Consider the following 24,807-nt stretch of genomic DNA (forward strand, 5'->3'; position numbering starts at 1 on the left):
AGACTGTCTTTTTAAGAAGTACACTAGCTGGGCAGTGGTGGTGCACACATTTAATCCCAGCTCTTGGGAAGCAGAAGGATGTGGATCTCCGAGTTCAGGGCTAGTCTTGTCTACAAAGCGAGTTCTAGGACAGCCAGGGCTACACCAAGAAACTGTCCCAGAAAACAAAACAAAAACCAACAAAAAAAGTACATTAGCCATCCTTTCTGCTCAGTCTGATTTCATGGTATAGCACACTGGAGGCTGGGCTGTGGAATGGGGGTAAAAGGCCCAACCTTACCCCTGGGCTGATGCCAATGGACAGGTTCCTAGAAGGTGACTCTTAGCAACTCTCAGGGTGCCCCTCTTCCCCATCCTCCTGAGTTACCCTTGGAGGAATCCTATTACAAAGGCTCATTCCCCAGTTCCCCACAAGGAGACCTGGAGCACTTCCCACAGCAGGCTTCTGTCTACTCAGTGGTGGGGAGGCCACTCCTGGGGCTTTTACTACTCAGCAGTCCTGGGTGTCATGCTCTGCACTGACTTCAGATGAGAGGCCCGACTAGCCTCCAGGTCCTGCTGCCAACACTTCCATATAATTAATACACAGAAGGGCTACCCTGTCTGGGGGAGGGAGATCCCAAGGAGGTGACAAGAGCCAACAGTTGGGTCCCAGGCACTAGTAGAAGTACCAGGGTGGAGGGGGGATTAGGGGTGTCCAGTGTGAATTTGGAGACATTCGACAGAGAGCGTTGCTGCTGAGCCCCTTCCCACGTCCATGGACTCCAGCAGGCAAGAGCTTGTCCCCCTAGAACAGAGCGCCATCAGAGAAGCTCTGAGGCCTTCACCTTCAGAAGCATGTGGGTATGCAGGAGGCTATACAAGTGGGGTGCTAGCCAGGTTGGAGTGCTGATGTGATTCCTTCCCAGGATAGTTATACCCTAAGAACAGGCTCTGTTCCACTGATTAACCATCCAGCATCCTTCATGTGAGCAGTGGGGACATGTCCTCTCTTCATCACGGTTGGCCATCAGTTGCCATGTGCTGAGGCCAGCCGTCACTGTTCTGATACTGAACAGCCTGGATGGGGAATGACATGGAGGATGTGTGGACAGAGTCCCAATGAATAGAGTCCCAAGCACGCACAAGGGACTCTGTTCTGTCACTTGCCTTCCCAACCCCAATCCTTGCCTAAACTACTCCTCCTTCCTCCACTCCTACCAAGCTTCTACTCCCCCTGCATCTGCAGGATACAACCAGGGAGTGTCCTTAACTTCTTGCTCAAATGGCCCTGGAGGCTGCTAGGACTGTGGTCTAGCAATGTGGGGCAGAATGAGGCTGGGCAGAAGCCTGGAGAGCAGAACTTTTGACTCCAGGAGAGAGGTGCTACTCTTGTATACACACACACACACACACACACACACACACACACACACACACACCTGGCCTGGAAGCATAGGTCTCTCTCATAGCTAGGGAAGAAGGAGGAGGTAGGAAAAGATAAGGCCTGGACCCATGGTTATGTCATGGGTCCCACATCAAGCCTGGAGCCTTGGACTACAAGGGCTTAGGTCTCCCAACTAGCTCCTGGTCTCTGTCCACTGAGTAGAAGGCCCCTAGGCTGGACACTTCCAGGTGCTGCCTGGTGCTGCCACACCACTGTGTGGTCTCTGCTAGGTCTCTTTTTTCTCTTATTCTGAAGTAACCACTGTTGGTGGGTATAACATTAGTGAAAGAAGATAACAGTCTATAGGCTCCTCCCATATGTGCTTTGCTTTCCTCCCAGAGAGTCTTTCTGGCATTCGCAGATGTTTGCTCTTCAGACTTGGCCTGCTGCCATCAAGAAGATCTGCCTGTCTCTCCCTTCCATGTTCCCCGTGTCTCCCCATGTCCTGAGATCCCCCCTGCGTGCCTGGTGTTTGGTGGTACCTTGTCCCTCTGGACCCCGTAGAAGGAGCAATGGCCTGATGGATTAACCCCTATGGGAGCCTCCCCTCCCCTGACCCTGTCTGCCACGAAGGAGTGAGCCAGGAAGAGGAGAGGGACACACACACACACACACACACACACACACACACACACATACACACACACCACACACACACAACACCACACACCCCCCACACACACCCCACACACACACACAACACACACAACACACACACACCCCATACACACAACACACACAACACACACACACCACACACACACACACCACACACACACCACACCACACACACCACACACACACACACCCCACACACACAATACACACAACACACACACCACACCACACACCACACACACACACCACAACACACACAACACACACAACACACACACACACCACACAAACCCCCCCACACACATACACACACAGCACACACATACACACACACACCACACACACACACCACACACACACCACACACACACACACACACACACACACACACCACACACCACACACACACACACCACACACACACACACAAAGAGGCAGGGATGGGCTGTCTGAATGGCTGATGTCTGTCCCTGGCTGAGAGGGTTCATCATCTGTTCAGGAAAGTTAAGCTGGTTTGTGCCCCAGAAACTCAAAGAAGCTTCCAGAACTGACCAATGCCCAGGCAGAAGGAGGGGCTGTGGCTGGAGTGGGGAGCTGCCCACAGGTATGATCCAGGACTGACTTCCTCCTCCCACAGCCCCTGTGGATTCAAGTAAGAGTCGGTGGCCAGCCCCTCCTGCTCCTCCTAGGACTATGGCTACTGCTGTCCTCAGCCCAGGCTCTCTTCCTGTCTGCCCACTCTGGAGACGCCAACCAGCCTCTGCCCCAGCTGGTTTATTTTTAGCTCCTGCCCTGCCTGACACTGCCTTAGGCTTTGCACTGGGATCTACAGAAGCTCTTCCTAGGGCGGGCAGGCCCTGGTCACCGTAGGGCACAGGGAGGGCTTCTTTCCTTGTGGTTCTAGAAGGTAGCAGAAAGAGTGGGATTCCTGACCTTCCTGGCCAACGGAGAGATGGAGCCTGAAAGTGGGGCTCTGTGAAGCCCATAGAAGAGCAGAATCATTGTCCCCAGCTAGAGGGGACCGTGGTGTCTGGGAACTGGAGTGGCAGTCTGAAGAGAGCAGGGAGGAGCAGTCGCAGCATAGGGCCTAGTCTGCAGGGCGTAGGTGGGAATTAGAAGTTGGGACCATAGAGGTCTGAGGACACTAGGACAGAGAGTGCACTGGCTGTGTTTTGTGTCAACTTGACACAAGCTGCAGTTATCACAGAGAAAGGAGCCTCAGTTGAGGAAATGCCTCCATGAGATCCAGCTGTAAGGTATTTTCTCAGCTAGTGATCAAGTGGGGAGGACCCAGCCCATTGTGGGTGGTGCCGTCCCTGGGCTGGTGGTCTTGGATTCTATGAGAAAGCAAGCTGAGCAAGCCAGGGGAAGCAAGCCAGTAAGAAACGTCCCTCCATGGCCTCTGCTTCAGTTCCTGTTTCCTGACCTGCTTGAGTTCCAGTCCTGACTTCCTTTAATGATGAACAGCAATGTGGAAATGTAAGCTGAATAAACCCATCCTCCCCAGTTTCCTTCTTGGTTGGGATGTTTGTGCAGAAATAGAAACCCTGACTAAGACAGAGAGGTAGGTAGCTGCCCATAGAACTCGGGTCATGTGGTGATTGGACTATAAGGGAGACATGTTAGCAAGGCTCATGGTGGTAGTGATGGGGGCAGTCACGGGTGGTAGGAAAGGGGAGGGGTTAGGGCAGAGGGGCCTGAGATGTCCGGGGTTTCTGGAGCATAGGACTGGCTCCCCATGTCCCCAGACAACCTCGCAGAAGGGTTACATCCTTGCACGGGAGAGAGTTTGAGATGCACAGAGCAGGATGCACACACAGCAGGGCCTACTTTGGGACAGATGAGTCATACAGCTCCCCTAGAAGGTCCCTGGGAAGCCACGGAAAGCATGTCCACCTTCTTCAGTCTTGCATGGAATAGGAAGGCCAGAACCCAGCACCAGGCACAGGCAGTGAGGACATTAGCCTGGATGGACCTTGTCAAGTCTGAATCTTTCCTGCTACCCACTCATCACAGAGGCCCACCCTGACCATTGAGAGACTTGTTGAGAGGCTGGTACAATGAGTGGGTTTTATTAGTGTGTTCACAGACAGACACTATAACCTATTTGAGGGTAGCATCATATCCTCTGAAGGGAAAGCCACACCTTTTAACTGCGTTACCCCCAGACCCTCATGACCAGCACTCTGACTTTTGCGTGAGGAGCCATTCTATCCTGGACACCCATGCCCTGTGTCCCGGAAGTCACAGTGTATGTGATCTGGTGCTTCTTTCTCGAAGTGTGTTCATGTTAGCAGTATGCATTCACGGGTGAGCCACATTTCACAGTAATATTTTTGCTGTCTTGGGTTGGTGTTTTTCTGAAGCGATGGGAATTGAACCCTGGGCCATACAAAAGCTGGGAAAGCCCTTTGTCTCTGACACACCTTCACAACACTCCATTTTTCTGACCCAATAGCCCATCCATTGCACCACTGTGAGTAAAACTGACGAGAACACTGGCGCTCTGGTTTCCGTGTAGACACAGGTTTGTATATGGTCTATGGGTCCCGTGGGTTACAGATTGGGGTCATTTTCAAGTAGGTGCCATAACAGTGACTTACAGTAACAGGTGAGCCACTGTGACTCCCTAAACACACACACACACACACACACACACACACACACACACACACACTCACACACATACCAGCTCTGTCAAGAGAAGGGAAAGACTGTGTGTACTTTAGCTCCAAGGCCTCATCTGGGCTTCCTCTCTCCTGTCCAGACTTGGAGCCATCCAGCCCATGCCACCAGACTAGCTGCTAAGGGTAGTCACTAGGGAGGGTAACCCTGGTGGGGGACCCAGCCAGATACTCCACATGTCCCTGCTGCAGACTTGTGTCCAGCATGCCTTAGCCCAAGAGATGAGGCAGGAGCCCACTTCACCCTGTTCTGGGCTCACGATGCGAGAACCACTGGAGTAGCTCGCAGGAAGGAACTCTTGATTCAGAGTCATGGCCTCCCTGGCCCTGAGCCTCCTCCTGTGCCTGAAGCTTCAGGTCAATCCACACACTCCCGGCCTTAGCAGTGGATCTGAGGCTGGCAGTCGGAGCACATGGTATCTACTGCACTCAGCACAGTCCACCCGGGCCCGGAGGCGTCTTCTCTCTCCTGGAATTTGATCACATGTGTTCTGTTTTGGGTCCTGCAGAAGGTGGGCACGGTGGGCGCTGCTCTCAGCCTGGCGACTGACTGGTCGCAAGTCTCCTGTCTTACATGCAGTTCCCTAGAGCGCCTGCTAACTGGCAGCGTTCCTACAAATGACAGGCCTCTTCTCGGCTTGGCAGCACCCTCCTCACATATTGCATGTTTTCCTCCAAAATGTTTAATGTGCTAAAGTCTAGCTTCAATCAGATCAGCGCTAAAGCAGACTAATCACTTAGCCTGATTGTTGAGCTGCGTTTGGTTCTGAGATTCTAAAATATGGAAGGAAAAAAAAAAAAAAACCATCAAGCTCTGCTTCCACAGCCCCTCTGCACAGCTGATCTCTCACAGGAGAATGTATTGCCCTCTCTGGAGTTTTTGTGGTTGGATTAGCGTTTACTGGGAGTTGAAAAGCGTTATACTCCCCAGCCCCCTCTAGCACATGGGCTAGAATGTTGAACAGATGTTAAATTATGTTATCAATGCCAAAATTGGAAATACCTTGCCTCTTCCCAGAGTTGAGCTTTTTGGTTTAATTACTGTGATTGCAGTGGCTGAAACTGGAGCACGTGTACACTCAGAATGGGAAACTCTGATGCTAGGAAGTAATTTTAGATTCCCGGGGCTGGGGATGGAGCACGGCAGGTGTGTCAAAGAGCAGGGCTGCCGGCTGATTCTGCACGCGCACGTGGGGTTGGGTAGCGTGACAGTTCCTTCCGTGCATTCACTATGCCGTGGTTTTAACTGGTAATGACTTCCATCGGCAGAGGCCCTGTGGTTTCCAGCGCTACTCCTCGAACGGAGAGACACAGAGCAACTCTGTTCTGGCAGGCACAGGCCTGCAAGCCAACTGGTGACAGAGTTGCTGGCCTGACCCACGGCCTCTTTCCCAGACTCTTGCATTGCTCCCAGGTGGCTCCATGTGGGTGGCTGGGTGCTTTGGCAGGCATTGGCTCTTTTGATTTCACAATTAATAAATGCAAAGAAAGAGAGAAGGAAAGACACATGACTTCTTAGAGTAGATTTTGATTTACAGAAAAGTCAACTCATAGTTGGAGAGTCCCGCATATTGTCTGTGGTTCCTCTGCCCTTCACTTCTGGCCGTGGGGTGACTTGTCTGGCTGAGCCGGAGTGGGCAATTCGACCAACAGACATCCCCATGCCACATAAGAGTGGGCTCTTGGGGCTGCATATTCTATGGGTTTGGTCATAGTCAATTCACACTGCCAGGTCTCCCACTGCAGCATCCTGTAGAAGCCTTTGTACACAAATTCTGCAACCCATTGCTCCAGGAGAACAGACACGCAAGGCCACAAAGGGCTGCAGTTATAGTGGCACAAGTATATATTTACCAAGACATCAACAGCATAGGTATGGGGAAAAGGAATTTGTGTGCTCCAGGGTTCACCGGATATAAAATGCCATTGCAACAGAGCCATCCCTGCGGCCCTGAGGCTGGAGTGAGGGCAGGCAACACGTAACATTCTCCAGACAACTGTGAAGTGAGGTGAACACATATGTTCCCCTGGAAATGAAGTCCCATGGCTGCTAATATTCTCAAGAGAAGCAAATGGTTGTTTGAGTCAGAAATCAGTGAGCATAGAAAAGTTAGATTTTTTTTTTTTTTTTTTGGTCCAAGTTCCTAGTCCTCAGGAATGACGTCTCTACTCTACAGACGTGGAATATTTCAAATCAGGAAAAAAAAATGCTAAAAGGGATTTTTAAAAAATGTATTTTAAAAATCAAACACGTGGCTGGGTGGTGAAGACACACAACTTTAATCCCAGGACTCAGGAGACAGAGGCAGGTAGGTATCTGAATTTGAGGCCAGCACGCTCTACAGAAGGAGGTCAACGATAGCCAACACAGAGAAACCCTGTCCACCAAAAAGACGAAAAAAAAAAACCCCAAAAAGTCCCCCCAAAACCAAACCAACCAACCAAACAAAACAAAACAACAACAAACCGAAAGAAAACCTACCAACAAGCTGTTTTTAAGCTGTACCTTCATTAGCAGCAGGTGGGCTCATGATGTCTGCGCAGTGGCTGGGACTCCAGTCATCTGCCCTGAGAGAAAGCAGATTGCTTTGGAGAAGCTGATTAAGCTCCGTGGAAATTGGGGGAGGGGTGTGTGATTCATACCTCCTCACACAGCAGACAGGATGGTTACATTTCACTGTCTTCCCATGAGTCAGAGTCAGTGGCTGAGAGCTCAGGAGAGATTGACCCCAGGGACCCCGGGCATCCAGCAAGCAACGAGGGTCACTGGTGGCTGCATGCTGGGGGCCTAAGAAGTCGGTCGGAGGTGTACCACCATCATCAACATCATCATTAACACCTTCATCATCCTCGCCACCATCACCTCTGTCATCCACACCGTCATCCCCTTCACCGTCTCCATTAGAGCTTTCAACTTTACCACCACCATCATCATCACTGTCACCTTTGCTACCTACCATCATCTTCAACTCAACCACCATCATAACCTAACTAACCATCACCATGCCTTCGTCCTCACACCATCAGGACCACGACCTTCACACCAGCACGATTGCTACAGTCACTATCATTACTGTGGGCAAGCCGGGTAGATGAGGTAGGTGGGGCCTGGGGCTGGCTCCTGTTGATGGAGTCCCCCACCTAGGGAAGCGTGTGTGCTGTGTGAATGGACGTACAGACCCCGAGAAAAGGAGAAGGAGTGAGACTTGAAGTGGAGCCTTGACAGGTGGAGAGAGAGGCCTGCCTGCACTGGGCAGCCTTGATCTTGGTGTTGTTTCAGAGTGTGAAGCTGCCCAGGGCCCTCTACTTTCTGCCTTCCCAGGTCTTCTGTCCTCTCCTACCCTGTCCATCCATCCTGCCTTTTCTACTCTTGTAGCTTTAACCTCTTCCCTCCAAGGAGCACATACACTCCCTGCCTCCTGCAGAACCTGGAACTCAGGGCCAGCAGAGCCAGGGGTTGGCAGCTAGTGCAAGAAAGAAAGAGAGGTGGGATTCTGCAGATAAATGCCCCCATTTCTGGTGACTCATAGTCTATCCACAACTCTTGGCCTAAGGATGCCCTAGAGATGATCAAAGACTCCTCTGGTGGGAAGGGCGGGGTCTGCCACACATCCACTCCAGCCTGCCATGATAGCATTCTGACCATTCCACTCTGCCCCAGTGTCCAGGCCTCCCAGGCACCACCCCTATGCTCCACAGAGAGCCCCAATGACAGGCCCTGACATGCTTTGGAAGCCGTAGGGGATAGAGTGGGCATCCTGTCTAGATTCCTAAGTTTCTCTCTCATCTTCCTGGCCCTACCTCTGCTCCATCAACATATGAACCAACACTCAAGGTTGCTCAGGAGCAAAATTGAGAAAGAGGCTGTAGCCAGGGCCCTCAGCGAGGCTTTTGTTCCTCTCTGCCTGTGCGGAGTCTCATAGCTCCACTGTCATCCTGTTTCCTCTGGGAAAGCTGGCCTCTAGGGTTCCCTTTCTACGGCTCCTCATTCTCATGGCATTTTGTATCTCCAGGAAAACACATGTCTCATGAACAAAAGCACTCTGTGGGCTTTGCAGACCTGAGAGGAGACAAGGAGATATAAAAAAGGTACCCACGCCAGCTTTCTCCTTCAGGTTCTAGCACAGGGGCTTAACGGAGTGACGCTTGTCCTTGAGTGAGCATCCCCTCTCCATCTCCTGAGCTCAAGCTCCAGATAGGTGCTGGGCTTATTCAGCATATGCCCCAGGCCTCCCCAGGCCTCCCCAGGCTCTCTGATGACATGGCGGTGACAGCGTTTCCTAGGAAACTACAGCTAGCTGCCAGACCTACACGCCTGTGCCCCTTGGGGCTGCTGTGGTGGGTGAAGGCTGGGATGCTCCAGAGGGAAGGTGTGTGTCTGTGCGACGAGAAGAGGAGACTGTGTCCACAAGAATCTTCGTGTGAGTGTGTGATATGGTGGGTGAAGAATTCCCACACTGAGTTCTGTACTTGGGGGTCTACATTGGGCACATGCCTCAGGGTCTTGGGTCTGTGTGCTGCAAGCCTCTGCATGTGAGCGTGTGTGTGTGTACTGGGGCTTCGGTGTACCTCTAAAGCCATGTGGGTGTATGTACCTTTGTGTGTGTGTGTGTGTGTGTGTGTGTGTGTGTGTGTGTGTGTGTGTGTACATCTGTGTGTATGTATGTATTTGAGCAGCTGTGTACGTATACACAGGGTACTGGGCTTCTGAGGTATTCTTATGTTCTCTCTGCAGGCCTGAGACTTCCTGACAGCAGCCTCTTGGGCCCAGAGCCAAGCTTTCTATCCACCCAGCAATGCACCATTCCTGCCCCTGAGCCTTCAGGTAAACTGCCTTCAGCAAACAACAACGGAGGCCCACAACGCAGGGTCACTAAAGGCAAGCCCAGACCTGGCTGAGAAGGTCCAGGGCTTGCGAGCTGGCAGCAAGAAACAATAGTGTCGGGGCTGGGGATTTAGCTCAGTGGTAGAGCGCTTACCTAGGAAGCGCAAGGCCCTGGGTAGGGTCCCCAGCTCCGAAAAAAAAGAACCAAAAAAAAAAAAAAAAAGAAACAATAGTGTCTTCAGATCAGCCCCTCTCCCTGAGTGCCACCTCCCTCTGTGAGAACAGGATGCAGGGACAGTGTAGGCATAAAGGAGGAGCCACCACCAGGGAGGACTTCCTGGGGGAGGCTCCTTCTAGGATGCCTGAGCAGGAATCAGTGTGGGGCCTGGGGAGGAGGGAGGAGGGAGGAGCGAGGGAGAGGTGGTTGCAGCAGATACTGCCTCAGGGAGACAGGTCTCCTCTTTCTCCTCCCTAGTCACATCCTCTGCACTAGAAAATGTGAACACTGAAAAGGTAGGACAGTGTGAGTGAGCCCAGAGCAGACCTCAGCCATCCTGGGGAATGGGTGGGAAAAGACCAGGATCCAGATGAGGTCAGGCATCACAAGCAGGGACTATGGTATAGACAGTGACAGAGCCACCAAGAGGGTCCTTGGAAGAGGAGGCTGCAGAGGGGCGAAAGCTGACCCCAGCAAAGCCAAGCATCCCTCACTGTTGAAAGACCCCGTATCCAGGTGTCTGGTAAACATCTCTGTCCTAGGCTCAGCTAGGGAAGGCAGTGGTGCCAAGATCTCTGTAGGCCAAGCCCCAGGAAAAAGAGCTGAGCAAGTACCTGGCACTCCAGGCACATGGTGGAAAACAGAAGGGAAAACAGAAGCTCAAGGACCCCAGCCTTCACTGCTACCAATGGTCTCCTCCCACAGATCACACTTGGGCCTAGCCTGGGCCTGCTGTGAGGGTTTTAGGGTATCTCCACAGACAGGGTCACATGCAGCCCTTTGTCCAGTCAGCAGATGTGGGCCCAGCAGAGAAGGAAATGCCTTCCCTGCCCCCAGCTAGTAGAAGGCTGGGCCCCAGCCAGAAAGAGTGGCAAGCAGGAAGAACAGCAGGCAGGGCAAGATCAGTCCAATCGGCCCTCGCTCCACCCACTGCCAGCCTGTTCTCCCCTCCCCCACCACCCTATTTTTACATCACCCTGAGGTAAATCTGAATGTGTGATTCAATATATAGCATTTCCTCTTTGTTGATTGGCATATGTCTGCTTTGGGAGCAAAGGGAAGGATTTGCATAGTTTAGCTGGGTGTGGTGACACACACTAGTAACCCCAGCAGTCAAAAGGCAGAGGCAGAATTGTGCCTAACCTGGACTACAGAGGGAGTTCCACAAGAGCCTGGGCTCCAAAGGGAGAGAGCCTGTCTCAAAAAGATGGGTGGGGGGTAGACTTAAATGCATAACATTTAAAACAACAACCATTTTCTCCTTTAAGTGAATATTGGACTAGAGACAAAATGGAAGTCAACTCAATATTGACAAGTATAAACTGCTCTTATTATGTGCGGCCATCTGGCTAGGGGTAGGGACTTGTGGGTAACATGAGTGTCTGGTGCCCTCCATAAACCCCTGCACCTGTCTGCTGCCTACTTGCTCCAGACAGAACTTAGAGGACAGAGCAGGGAGGATCCTTCTGCTAAGCTCAGCCAGGACCCTGCCTCCAGCTTCTAGCTTCCATGAGAGAGCCCTGTCTCGGGGAATATCACCCCATGGACTTATTGAACATTCCCACGATTGCTCTAGAGATCTTTATGTTCCAAAGCTTGATCTCTGTGCACTGCGTCTGGACATCCTGGATACCTGATAGACACAGGATATACTAAATAAGGTTATGTCTGGTGGAAAGAAGAGGCTTCTCTTGAAATGGATACCTGGTGGTACCCTGTAGGGTAGGGGGGCTAGAGCAGTGTCTGGACCATGTCCCAGCGTGGGCACCTTGAGTAAACAGGAGGTAGGCCTGATCATGTGCAGCCAGGGGTGGGTGGAATGGCTGCCCCCTTCATGCCAACCTGAGCAGGCTTTTGTGGTAAACATTAGAACTGAAAACTGATGAACAGTAGATTTTTCCAGATTTATTTTTGTTATTTTAATCATGTTTATGTGTGTTTATGGGTATTAAGCACATGAATGCAAGTGCCCACATAAGTCAGAGGTGTCAGAGCCCCCTGGAGCTGGGGTTACAGGCACCTGCTGTGAATGCTGGGAACTGAACTCAGATCCTCAGGAAGAACAGTGCGTGCTCTTGGTCATTGAACCATCCTAACCTGGGAAGGTTACAGTTGAGCCTCAGCTGACCTGGAGTCTGGTGAGGCTGCTATTGGTTCCAAAGAGCATGGTCTCACTGGGTCCTCATGCAGTGAGGAGGGCATTCAGCCTCTGCAGAATGTCCTCCCGTTCTTCCTGACAGGTTAAGCTGTAATGTGGATTTAGAGGACACTATTAGTCAATCTGCAGCAGAAACCAGGAGGGTTCATTTCCTGGGATTGCCGTGTTCAGGATTTAGCCAACTGCTTGTCTAGAGAGCACTGCAGAGCCCCGTTTAAGAGGGAAGGCCTAGTAAGGCCCAACAGCAAAGCCAGGCAAACCTCAGAGATCCACTGAGAGGGGTTAGGTACTGCTTCCAAAACTAGCTCTTCCCTATCAGGGCTTCCCGGGCACTAGAGCATCTACTCAGCCAGCTGACATCAGGCAGTTGCTGACCATGGCCTGGGCAGGAGACTCCATGGCATGCAAATCAAAAGCAAGGATCCAGGAGCCCTTTTATGTAGCCTGGACTGTGACAGAGAGCAATGGCCCTCAGGGGTTTGGATCCCAGTGAACAGCCCACAGGAGCCGAGGGTCTGTCGCAACCTTTAATGCTCCTCTATTTTCCCCTCACCTCAAAGTACAGACCACGTGTCCGGGACCTCTAAGAACAGAGAAAATGGGTAAGAATGTTATCCTAATTCAACCCTAAAGGAGCAGCTAGGGTCAGGGCAGCCTTTTGAGGGGGACCAAGGCCAGCAGACATCCTGTTTGTTCCTGAAACCCTTGCTTGCTCTACAAGTCGGAGTGTGCTATGTCTCAGCCATAGCCCGGGGACGGAGCAGGTGGGTGGTATCCAAGGGAGCCCCAAGTATAGGACCAGACACCCAGTTGCCCCTCTCTGAGCACCACAGGGACATTAGGGTATACCAGCCAGCAGGACAGGGTAGAGAAGTTTAAGATGGACCCATGACCTCTACTCACCTTATCCATACACCAGACTCCTCCTGTTGAGAGACATCATGCCCTAATGGGTAATGAGCTCTGTGAGTGCAGCTAGCTTGCTTGTCTCAGTATCAGTTCTGCCTGGAGCCACACAGGAAATGCCAGACCTCGTCCTGGAGCCCGGAGCATCCTTCAGTGTATCAATTTACTCATTGCCGTGACAGAAATTCCTGTCTTAAATTCCTCCAGCGTTTAGGAAGGGAGGAAGCGTTTGTTTCAGTTACCGTTTGAAGGACACAGTCCATCATGGCGGAGATGTAATGGCAGCAGGAATGTGAGGCCACTGGTCACATGGTATCCACAGATGAGAAGCAGACTCATGGGAATGCTCAGCTCAATGCTCCCCTTTTCTGTAGGGTAGGACGGCAGCCCATGGAATGGTTTTGCCCACAGTGAAGGTGGGGCTCCTCGTCTCAATTGACATAACCTAGGCCATTTCTTTATAGTCATGCTCAGAGGCAGACGATCTAGATAATCTCTCACAGGTGTTTCCAGAGGATGGCCTCCCACAGGATTCTCGATCCTGTCAAGTTAACCATTACAGTCAGTGATTGCAGCCATGAAGCACCCTGTTCCCAGAAGTGCAGGCCCAAGCTGGTCTTCAGCAACACCAGCCTTTCCTTCACTTTCCTTGAGTTGCACTGTTCTCATTATAAACTATGGGCACTTAACAGCACTTTCTGCTCTTTAGAGGTCCTGAGCTTAGTTCCCAGGCCCCATATTGAGTGGCTGTCTTAGTTAGGGTTTTATTGCTGTGAAGACACCATGACCAAATCAACTCATAAAGAACAACATTTAATAGGGGCCGGCTTACAGGTTCAGAGGTTCAGTCCATTATCATCAAGGCAGGAACATGGCAGCATCCAGACAGACACATGTGCGGCTGGAAGAGTTAAGTTCTGCATCTTCATCCAAAGGAAGACAAGAGAAGACTTCCAGGCAGCTAGGAGGAGGGTATTAAAAACCACATTCACAGTGACACACCTACTCCAACAAGGCCACACCTCCTAATAGTGCCACTCCCTGGGCCAAGCATATACAAACCATCACAATGGCTAATAGCTACCTGTAACTCCAAGCTTCAGGGACCTAATCTAGCACACACACACACACACACACACACACACACACACACACACACACACACACACATTTATATGTAAATAAAAATAAATCCTTTTTAAAAAGCAAGAAATATAAGGAAACATTCTAAAAGAAAAGTAAAATTATCTGCATCCAACTCACTAGAGATTAAATCGGTTAATCACTTTGGCATACATCTTTTGGGGACACACAGGGTGTGTGTGTGTGTGTGTGTGTGTGTGTGAAGGTAGCTGAAACATATCTGAATACAACATCATTTTACTTCAAGCATTGAGGTTTGTTTACACAAACAGGACTATTTAGGCTGACTTACACTAAGTAGGTCCCAGTTGGCCATTCGGTTATTTTGTACTGAGTCATCCACCGATGGCACACACTGCTGGAGTGTGTCCCTCAGAGAGGGTGTCCTAGGTACTTCCTGGCTCCAGGTGAAGTCATTTCTAAGGCTCCAGCGTAAAGTAGCATGTGGAGAGCTAGGACACATAGATGCTCTGGGAAGATACACTTGCAGGGAATGTTCTCTCCAAAGCACAAAGGAGATGGCAGACGTGGTGTTGCAACGAGAGCCATGACATTTCCCTTCCTCTTCTGGAACATTAAGAGTGACATACGCTCAGTGGGAAAAATCACAGGGAAATGTCAGTTAAGTAAAAACGATTTCCCTGATCCTCCCACGCCTAGTGCTTGTCCTTTTAAGCCTCGCCACTCCCCCTCCTTCCTTCTCTTTCAGGAGCAGGGGAGCAGAGTGGAGGCTTCGAGCTTCCTTACTTAGTGGCCACCAGGTGTTGGCGCGTGACTTGAGGTCCCTGAGACTTTGGCCCATTGCAAAAGAGGTGTGAATTAGTTTAAGGAGCCAACTGTTGTGTGTGCGTTGGTATCTCTCTCTCAGCCCACTCTATCCCCAAATGCCACATGGGAGGCATCTTCCCACAGTAGCTGATACTTACCCTGGTCCTTTTGAGTGACCTTGACATTCTACTGTGTGGGTGCCAAGAGTTACGTAATCCAACTTCAGTGGCTGGAAATCTAGATGGCTTTCATTTTTGAATAAAATATTAAAAGCAATCCCATTTTTTAAGTGGTCTCCTGGTGAACAGTTTATTCCAGGCTGTGGCTCTTTCCTTGGACACCCTCTCATCCAGGGAGTCTCGGGTTCCAGGGATGCAGGGGCCAGGCTTTGAAAGAATTTGCCTGTGCTTCCTATGCAGACCATTCCTTCCTATGCAGACCATTCCTTCCTATGCACACATTCTCCACCAGCCCTGCTTCTGCCCAGGGCAGGATGTGCATAAGTGTGTATGTGCACCACAAATGTTCACATACATGTGCATATCCGGGTATCGACTCTCCAAGAAGCCAGCCCTGAGAAACAGCTATGAGTTCAAGGCCAGCCTGCTCTACAGAGTGAGTTCCAGAACAGCAAGGGTAGAGGATGGCAGGACTAGAGGAAGGGCTCAGACCACCATAAGGGTCTGACAGCAGGACAGCCAATATGAGAGGAGGTTCAGGGGAAGGACACATGTGCAAGTACATGGTCAAGCAGAACATGCCCTGTCCAGGTCAGAGCCTGCTGGCAACAGTGTGGCCTCAGTTCCATGTCACTGGATTTTGATGCTCTCCGGCTGGTAACTGGCAGTATGGTAGCAAGTGGAAGACAAGTTCTGTTTGCAGGAGGCTGTACATCACTCTTTTTCCACAAGACTTGGTTAAGTACCTCACTGTGCACGGCTGTGGCTACTCAGGAAATAAGGCCTGGTGTTGACTGAGCCATTTGACTGTCTCCTCCTCGCCCGTCCATTCAAAAACAAAACCAAAAAAACTGATGCTTACATTTTCTTATTTATTTATAGGATGCCTTTGTATATTTATTCTACTTTGGGACAAAATTATTTATTTTAGGAAGCTTAGAGGTTGAGGGGGTATGTGGTGGTTTGACTAACTGAGGCCTTGGGCTCCGCTGTCAGAACAGCTTCGTAACTTTTGAGTCACTTTGACCCTTAGAAGCCTTAGATTTTCTTCATTGCTTGTTTGAGTGCTAGCCTGACCTAGCATCAGGAACCAAGAAGGAAGCTGGTATCCTCAGACTGTAGGTGGCAGTGAGGTCTGCAGGCACGATCTGCAGAAGCCGGTTGTGAGCAATCACTTTACAGTTCCTCATGCATCTTAAGAGTTCCAAGCAAACAACTCAGACTGCACGGAAACTCCTCAAACTCAACCAATGTCTTAAAAATGGGCGAAGGACTTGGGTAGACGTTTGGGCCATGGGAAGGTGCTGTCTAGTCCATCCACTGCAGCTTCCTAGTGATCCCCAGAGCACTTTGGGGCCCAGAGAGTTGGAAAGACCAGGTAGGGTTATGGGTCCCATGGCTAGGACAGTAGGTAAGGTCAGAGCACACTTTTGTGGGGCTTCTTGACCTGCAATGGTCCTGAGTCTACACTTGGCTTGTTGGGCTCTATTAGGAGCATGTTTAATGGTTATTCATTCATTCTCATCCTGTGGTACTGTCTTAGTCAGGGTTGTACTGCTATGAACAGACACCATGACCAAGACAACTCTTATAAAGACAACATTTAATTGGGGCTGGCTTACAGGTTCAGAGGTTCAGTCCATTATCATCAAGGCAGGAACATGGCAGCATCCAGGTAGGCATGATTCAGGAGGAGCTGAGGTTTCTACATCTTCATGTGAAGGCTGCTAGCAGAAGACTGACTTCCAGGCAGCTAGGATGAGGGTCGTAAGCCCAGACTCACAGTGACACACCTACTCCAATAGGGCCGAACCTTCTAATAGTGCCACCCCCTGGGCCAAGTATATACAAACCATCATATATGGTAACACAAAGGGTACCCATGAGCTCTTGCTCTCTGGGGACAATGGTATGGGGAGTATGCACTCTTACTCTACCCATTTTCAGGGCTCAATAATACGAAGGAGAGGCAAGGTAGCTTCCAGCAAGATGAGGAGCACACCCATCTCTCCTGGGCACGATGTCGTTTGATCAGCCCAACACACACTTTATGCTCTAGGTGACACTGGGTATGTCAGTATTGAGGTGGTGACTTCCTGTGTGGTGCTGTCTCTCCCCATAAAGACCTGCTAGTCTTGCCAAGAGACCAGAGACCAGATGCAAAGCAAGGTGGAAAAGAGTCTATCAGAGGTGCAGGAAGTTAACAAGAGGAGAGTTGGGAGAGGATAATAAAGGGTAGGGCTCTGGGTAGGACCCAGATGCAGGAAGGGAAGGGGTCCTGGTTTTCTGGACATGTTGATCCTATGGAATTGGTAGACAGACACCTAGTCCTTCTTCACCTGCCACATGCTAGGTCTTAAGACCCTTGCTTCACGACCTAAGAAGAGCTGGAATTTGTCCCTATGAATTTCTGTTGGGGATAGGCTAGGGGGTGGGACTGAGAGCCAGGCTGACTCTCTAATTTTTCATTGGTCTGTGCAACACGATCTTGGAGAAACGCTCCCCTTTCCCAGACACCCTGAATATCTGTAACTCCACTCCTTGTGATGGTTATTCTTGGATGTCAACTTGACTCAATCTGGAATAAATTAAAACCCAAGTAGCTGGGCACACCTGTGAGGAATTTTTTCTTGATTAAAGCATTTAAAATGGGGAGACCCACTTCTAACCTGGATCTTTGAGGTGGAAAGATCCACCTTTGATCTGGGCTATACCTTCTACTGGCAGCTTATATAAAAGATGTGGAAGAAGGAAGCTTGCTCTCTCTTTGCTCGCTCTCTATAGCATGTCCATTCCTTTACTGGCATTAGAGCCTACTTAATGAGGATTCTACTGAAGTCCCACAGAGGCTGTACAACTTCTAGATTCTTGGACCTTCTGCTGATAGACAGCCATTGTTGGACTAGCTGGATGCCAGCCTATAAATTCTGTTCCCCCCAAAATCCCTGACTAATATACCACCCTCAGCCCCACATAGTGAGCAGACACAGGATCCATCCAGAGGAAACTCAGGGCTGCCCCTCCCAGCCTCGTCCATACAGAGCAAACTGCGGCGACTTCTGCACTGTTCACACTGCTGTTACAGTTACTGAGCTCAAGGTCTAGAACAGGCTCTTCCCCCGCAACAATCCTGAGAGGCTGTGATCAGCCAACCAGCACCACAGCCAAGACTGCCTCCTCCCACACAGGCTCCTCCATGCCTGTCCAGTTGTTGTGGCCTTGATGGGGTGAGACTGTCATCACAGCACAGGGATGGCTCGGCTGAATCCCACAATGCTGCTCTTCTTGGCAGGTGGCACAGTCAGACATCCACTGAAAGCTCCGATTGCTGAAGAACCCACCACTCTATTCTAGACAAGAGGTTCCAGAAGAGCACTGTCTGGCTTGTGTGCTGAACACTTGGAACACTGGATTCCCAGCTGATGGTGCTGTTTTGAGAGTTTCTACAAACTTTAGTAGGTAGACCTAATTGGGGGAAACAAGTTACTGGGGGCTATGCCTTTGAAATTATAGCTGGCCCCTGATCAGCTATAATTTCTCCCATCCTTTGTTTCATGTCTGCCTTGGGGTAAACAACCTTCTCCTGTACACACACTCCCACCACCACAATGGACTGCCCAAGTGCACGGGGCTGAATGAACCCTGAGAAACCACATTCCAGATTAAGGCTTTCCCCCTTTAACTCATTCCTATAGACACTTCAGTCACAGTTGTAGAAAGAATATCTTGCGTATTGTATGGATACATCACAGGTCAATTAAAAAGCCTATAGCCTGTGGCTTAGGCAGGAAATAGAAGTGGGACATCCGGGAGGGGGAAGAATTCTGGGAGAGAAGGTGACAGTGTCACTGAAAGGGTGAGGAAATGGACACAGAGCACCTGAGCACAGGTAACCAGCTACATGGCAGAATATAGGTTAAAATAATTGGGTTGTTTTCGTTATGATCTAGTCAGAGTAGAGCCTAGCTATATGCCCAAGATATTTTGCATCTGAGTTTTATTGCTGGGAGCATGGGGCTTGGAGGAAGAACCAGGTTTAACTACAGCACCCGGTGACATGAGAGTAGCTAAGAGTGCCTGCCCCTCTGTGGATCCAGGCTTACTGTCTTCTCTGGAGCATCCACTCCATGCTCTTTGGACCTTCCCGAAGTGTTGGTCCTTGCTCTTAGGACTCCTCTCCGTCCTCTGCCATCTCCACCCTTCATGGTCCTCATACTGGCTGCCAGTGATGCTCAGTGCCAGCTCCAACTCCAAGCAAGCATCTGTACCAGGTACCTTTGTAGCCCTGAAGATATCCTATCCCCGGAGGATACTTCAGGCTAGGGTACAGTGGAAACAGCAAGTGTAGGGTGTCAGGAATGCCCCCAGGGTGTTGCTCTGTCAGCCTGTGGTATGAGTGCTGAAAGGAAAGAAAGTTTCATGATCTAATATTAATTTTTCCTCAAAAACCAGAAACAAACCAAAATGTGCTAGCTAGTACTTGGTCAGTCAAAACTCGGGAGGCAATGAAGGGAGGAAAGGTTTACTCTGGTCAGGGGCTTCAGTTCACAGTGGGTTAGCTCTGTGGCTTTGTGAGCAGAGAGCATTATACCTGGTGTGTGTGGTAGAGACCCCTGCCTACTCTAAAGGTGCCAAGAAATCAAGAGTGAGAGGAAGGGACTAGCATGCTAATAGCCCCTTCAAAGACACACTCCACCACTCTACATCTAGCAGGTCCCTTCTCCTAAAGACTCCCCCATCTCACTGGAGCGCCAAGCTGAGGACCAAGACTTTACCACACAGTCACCAAGGAGGCAGTGAAGGCTCAAGATACAGTAGTATGAGAACCCAAATAGCACAGAAAGTTAAGGGGAAAACGGCTGAGATGCCCCTGGGCCTCAGCAGCAGCAGCGTCTACCTCTGAGCAGTGCGTGCTCGACTGCAGAGCTGCAGAACCTGGCTCCGGGCTCACTCTGTGACCCCAGTTCTCTTGTTATCTACGGGTACTCCACTTCATTCCTGAGTTTTGTTTTATTCTGGAAACAGGGCTTTTTGTTTGTTTGTTTGTTTGTTTGTTTTCTTCTGTGTAGCCCTGGCTGTCCCAGGACTCTTTCTATACCCCAGGCTGCCTTCAAACTCAGAGGTCTGCCTGCCTCCGTCTCTTCCTCCCGAGTGCTGGGACAAACCACCAGTGCCTGGCTCGGGCACCCCACTTTATTATTTTTTTTAATTAATTAATTAATTAATTAATTTTATTCTTTTTTTTGGAGCTGGGGACCGAACCCAGGGCCTTGCACTTGCTAGGTAAGTGCTCTACCACTGAGCTAAATCCCCAACCCCCGGCACCCCACTTTAAACATTAGAGAACAAATTCATTTCCATCTCTCTCCCCTCCCTGGATTATGTTGTTCCTGCTCCCTGTTCACACCTTGGTGGCTGGGTGTGACTATCGATGCCCACTGTAGTGCCAGCGAAGCTGAATCCAGAGAATGTCAAGCAGCAGATGACTAAATCTCAGGGGTCACAAAAAGCACAGGCAAGGGAATGACCTCTAGAAACTGTGGCCTGGAGGTTGAAAACATTCATTGGAATAACTTAAACGGGGCACTAATCTGGGCACATCAGTGCCTGCCTTCATTCCCAGCATTAAGGAGGCTGAGGAAGGAGGAGCACGGCCGTGAGGCTAGCCTAGACTACATGTCAAAAGCAAAAACCAAGGAAACCATCAAATGCTGTCAGAAGCTTAGGGAAGAAGGCGAATTTAAAATGAAACATAAACCCCATTCTTCCTCGTTCTAGGTTTCTTTATAAGACCTATTTTCTTATTTAAAAAAAGAACCCAAGCCTCTTTCTTATAAAGCAATCACAAAGCACCAGTGGAAAACGTGTCCTGAGCCACCCTTAATGCCTGGCACATGTAGAAACTATTCTAGTTCACCCTGATCAAGACTCCTCAGGAAAGTGTGCAGGCATAACACGTGCATACTCATGTGTGTGTGCGTGTGTGTGTGTGTGTGTGTGTGTGTACGCACGTGTGTATGAACACACACATATGCACACATGTACATTTTTAACCCAAAAGAACTGTTATAACTGTTACAACCAAATAAATGTCTCTAGAGATGAGCTGCCGAGGCTCTATCCAGACATGCCCTTCAGTGCTGGCAAGAACAGCAGAGCTGGGGGAGGCAGTGGGGAGGAGGCAGAGAGTAGGGACGTCAGAAAGGGACTGGAATGTATGCTAGGACAGGGTAGTCTGGGACAGGAAGGGCCTTGTCTCGCAGTTGTACATAAGATAAGATGTTTAAAGAGATAAGGAAGGCCCAGAACTGCTCTGGAGTCCTAAGAGAGACTTGGGGGGATGGTGCAAGGCTGCACAGCTGCTCCCAGGATGCTCGTCCAGCAGGGCTGGCATGTTCACCTGCAGCCCATTTCTTCATGGTTCGTCTGTTTCTGTGGCCTTTCTCCACAAAGTCCCAGGAGCTGATCTCAAATTCACATGGGCACTCAAGGGGAGCCACCAAGGAGAGAGGACATTATCCTAGTGAGACAGATACAATGGTTCAGCTCTTCCAATAAGTTCTTAGCAAAGAGCAGAGCACTGTTAAAAATACCATAAAAATACTGACATTAATGATGGATTTTTATTGTGAGCACCATGTTCTATTACTGGGAAGAGACACCACGACCAAGGCAACTCTTATAAAATAAAGCATTAATTGGCGGCTGGCTTACAGTTTCAGAGGGCTCATTATCATAGGGAACATGGTGGCAAGCATTGTGCTGGAACAGTATCTGAAAGCTATATCCTGGTCTGGAAGCAGAGAGAGAGAGAGAGAGGGGGGGGGGGGAGAAGGAGAGAGAGAAGGAGAGAGGACACAACACAAGTGAGGGAGCTGGCATGGACTTTTGAAACCTCAAAGCCCAGCCTAACCCCAGTGACACAGCTCCTCCAAAAAGGCCACACCCGCTCCACACTTCCTATCCTTCTCAAATAGTGTCACTTCCTGGTGACTAAGCACACACCCACTCTTTTGTTGTTGTTTTGTTTTGTTTTTGAGATAGTGTCTCACAGAGTTTGGGCTGGCCTTGAACTCTCTGTGTATCAGAGGATAACCTTGGACACTCCCCACCCCACCCCACCCCCACCCCCACCCCCACCCCCACCCCCACCCCCACCCCCACCCCCACCCCGAGCTGGGGACTGAACCCAGGGCCTTGTGCTTGCTAGGCAAGCGCTCTACCACTGAGCTAAATCTCCAACCCCAGCCTTGGACTCTCATGGAGCTACCTTTACCTCTCCTTATCAGTTTTATAGGTATGAGCCACCATACCCAATTTTGTGTAGTGCTGGGGATTTAACCCAGAGCTGTGTGCCTATTAGGTCATGGCTCTACTGAGTTACAGCCCCAGCTCTCAAGCACCCCTTTTAATGTTTAATTTTTTTCCTTTAAAGCTAAGATATAGGGACTTTGGCGGTGTTAAAAACATAACTAAAAGCTTTTGGTCTTTTACCTAGGACCTAGCTGTCTTGAGCTGAAAACAATCAGACAAGCAGGCCCTCTTTGGCAGCCATGGAGACAGCTCTCACTAGATGCTCTGAATGCTTCATAGATACCCAAGGAAGTTGTACTGCAACCACAGCTGCTTATCGCCAAAAAGCGCCACAACAGTCCAAGAAGGTAGTCATCTGGTCAAAACTATTCCAAAGAGCTTGTTCTAGACTTTTGCTTGTCGCAAGCCTCAGTAAACTCTAGAAACCATTTTCCTTCTGGCCCAGCAGTAGGACTGCAAATATTATGTAAACATAATATTTAATTTGCATAAGATCCCTGCACCCCTTTCTGTTCAGCTTACTGCCCCAGCCAGCACCAAGGCATTCTCCTAGGCTGCCCTGCGTATTGCAACATTAGATCCTTTGAAAGCTTTCTCTAAATCAGTCTTTTCTTGCCCACTTTCGATTATCGCCACTTGTAGAACAGGCTGAACAAGTAACAAAGCAGAGACAGTAGGAATGACAGTGGGTGAAGGTGGCAGTTGTGTGGCAGCAGAGGTGGTGAGAAGGCCAAAGAGTGGCCCAGGGCAAGGAGTAGAAGTGGTGAAAATGACGAAGGTTTCAGAGTCTGGAAATGCCAAGCCATAGGTATAGCTACCCCAGGCTACTCCAAGCCACTAGTCACTGTAGGAACTGAACAACTTAACATCCTTTCCAGGCAGGAGCTGCAACACTGGCAAACGCTGCCTGTAGATACTGCTCTCTGGTTATAGAAGCTCTCTTGGTTAGGGTTTTACTGCTGTGAACAGACACCATGACCAAGGCAACTCTTAAAAAGGGACATTTAAGTGGGACTGGCTTACAGGTTCAGAGGTTCAGTCCATTATCATCAAAATGGGAGCATGGCAGCGTCCTGGCAGATGTAAGACTGGAGGAGCTGAGGATTCTACAATTTCACCCAAAGGCAGACAGGAGAAGACTGGCTTCCAGGGAGCTAGTATGAGGGTATTAAAGCCCATGCCCACAATGATACACTTTCTCAAACAAGGCCATACCTACTCCAACCCACACCTCCTAAGAGTGGGATATTCAAACCACCACAGAAGCCTAGAATGACAATGGATGCTAAGTACAGGGGGGCTAGTGCTTAATGCCCAGAATGATGAGCTTGTGGCTTGAGTACCTAGAGCCACAGAGCTCTGGCTTCTAGAGCCTGGAGCAAAAGGTCCTCAGCTCTTAGCATTTGATCTGTATGTCTCTGGGTTTCCCTTCTCATTGGATAGTCTTGGGTACTCAGGGCCTAAGATTGCCAACACCAGAAGGAGCCTCCTCAATAGATTAACAGGTTACCTCCAGGTACAGGAAAAGGGTCCATCCAGCTACACTGTAACACAAAAACCAGCCTGTGTGCTCTGGTCCCAGATACTCCTGAGTATGCCAGGGAACCCATGTCTCCTCACTGCCGTCGAGCTGCTTCTTGGGTTTCATCCTCTACTGCTAAATCCTTTTTGCACAAAAAATAATTTGCGAGTATCAGCAACCAGTTAGCTCTTTAATGGAGCTTTAATTTTTTAATGAATATTTATGAGCTGTTGGGAGCCCAGCCGAATCAGTAGTGGAGCTCTGGAGCCTCGAAGTCCCTGAGCTGAGCTGAGTGGTTAGTCCTGGTTATCCCCCAAGAGGCAAGAGAGGCCTGGCCCTGTCACAGCTTCTAGGCCCAAGGCCCCAAATTCCTCTCACTCCTCATGCCCCATGCATTCCTTGACTCCTGTCCCTCTCCCAGCCCTCTATCCTCTTAGCCACTTACTACCATATTACTATATGGTATTACTTGCCCTATAACCCCGCCATTATCAGCACTGCAGCAGGAGTCAATGAGGAGCCTACTTGACTGCCACAAAGAAGGCCGTTGTCTCTACCTCAAATATCCATGGCTGAGACTTGGGGAGAGGGAGAGTGGTCAAAGGGACCTGAAATGTCCCTCCCCTACTGGCTGTCAGTGCTTCCCGGACACAACGTTTTAGCTGAGTAAACACAGCCACTCCAGCCTCTGTCCATATCCCAGAAGCCTGGGTGATCTCATGAAAGGCTGAGAGGAAGAGGCTGGTCACCGTGTCTTAGAGTCATCTGGGGATACCTCACACATACACCAGGAATTGACCTTAATGCATTGGCTGCAGCCTTCCTAGGGCTGACCTTTCAGGTAAAATACAATATGGTGGGTCCAGGCCCAGAGTGAGGGACTACAGCCTCAGTTGTGGGCCACAGACACCTGTACTCTGTAGAAGAGGCCTGGGATTCTAGAAACTTCTCCAGAGGGGCCCAAGGTAGAAGCCACTAACTGATGAGCTTATGGTAAATCCTGGCTTTGACTGTAGCATCCTAGTCCCCTACCCCCCACCTATGAGC

This window comes from Rattus norvegicus, chromosome 1, assembly GCF_021556685.1.
Source record: "Rattus norvegicus strain SHRSP/BbbUtx chromosome 1, alternate assembly SHRSP_T2T, whole genome shotgun sequence".
Taxonomy (NCBI): Eukaryota; Metazoa; Chordata; class Mammalia; order Rodentia; family Muridae; genus Rattus; species Rattus norvegicus.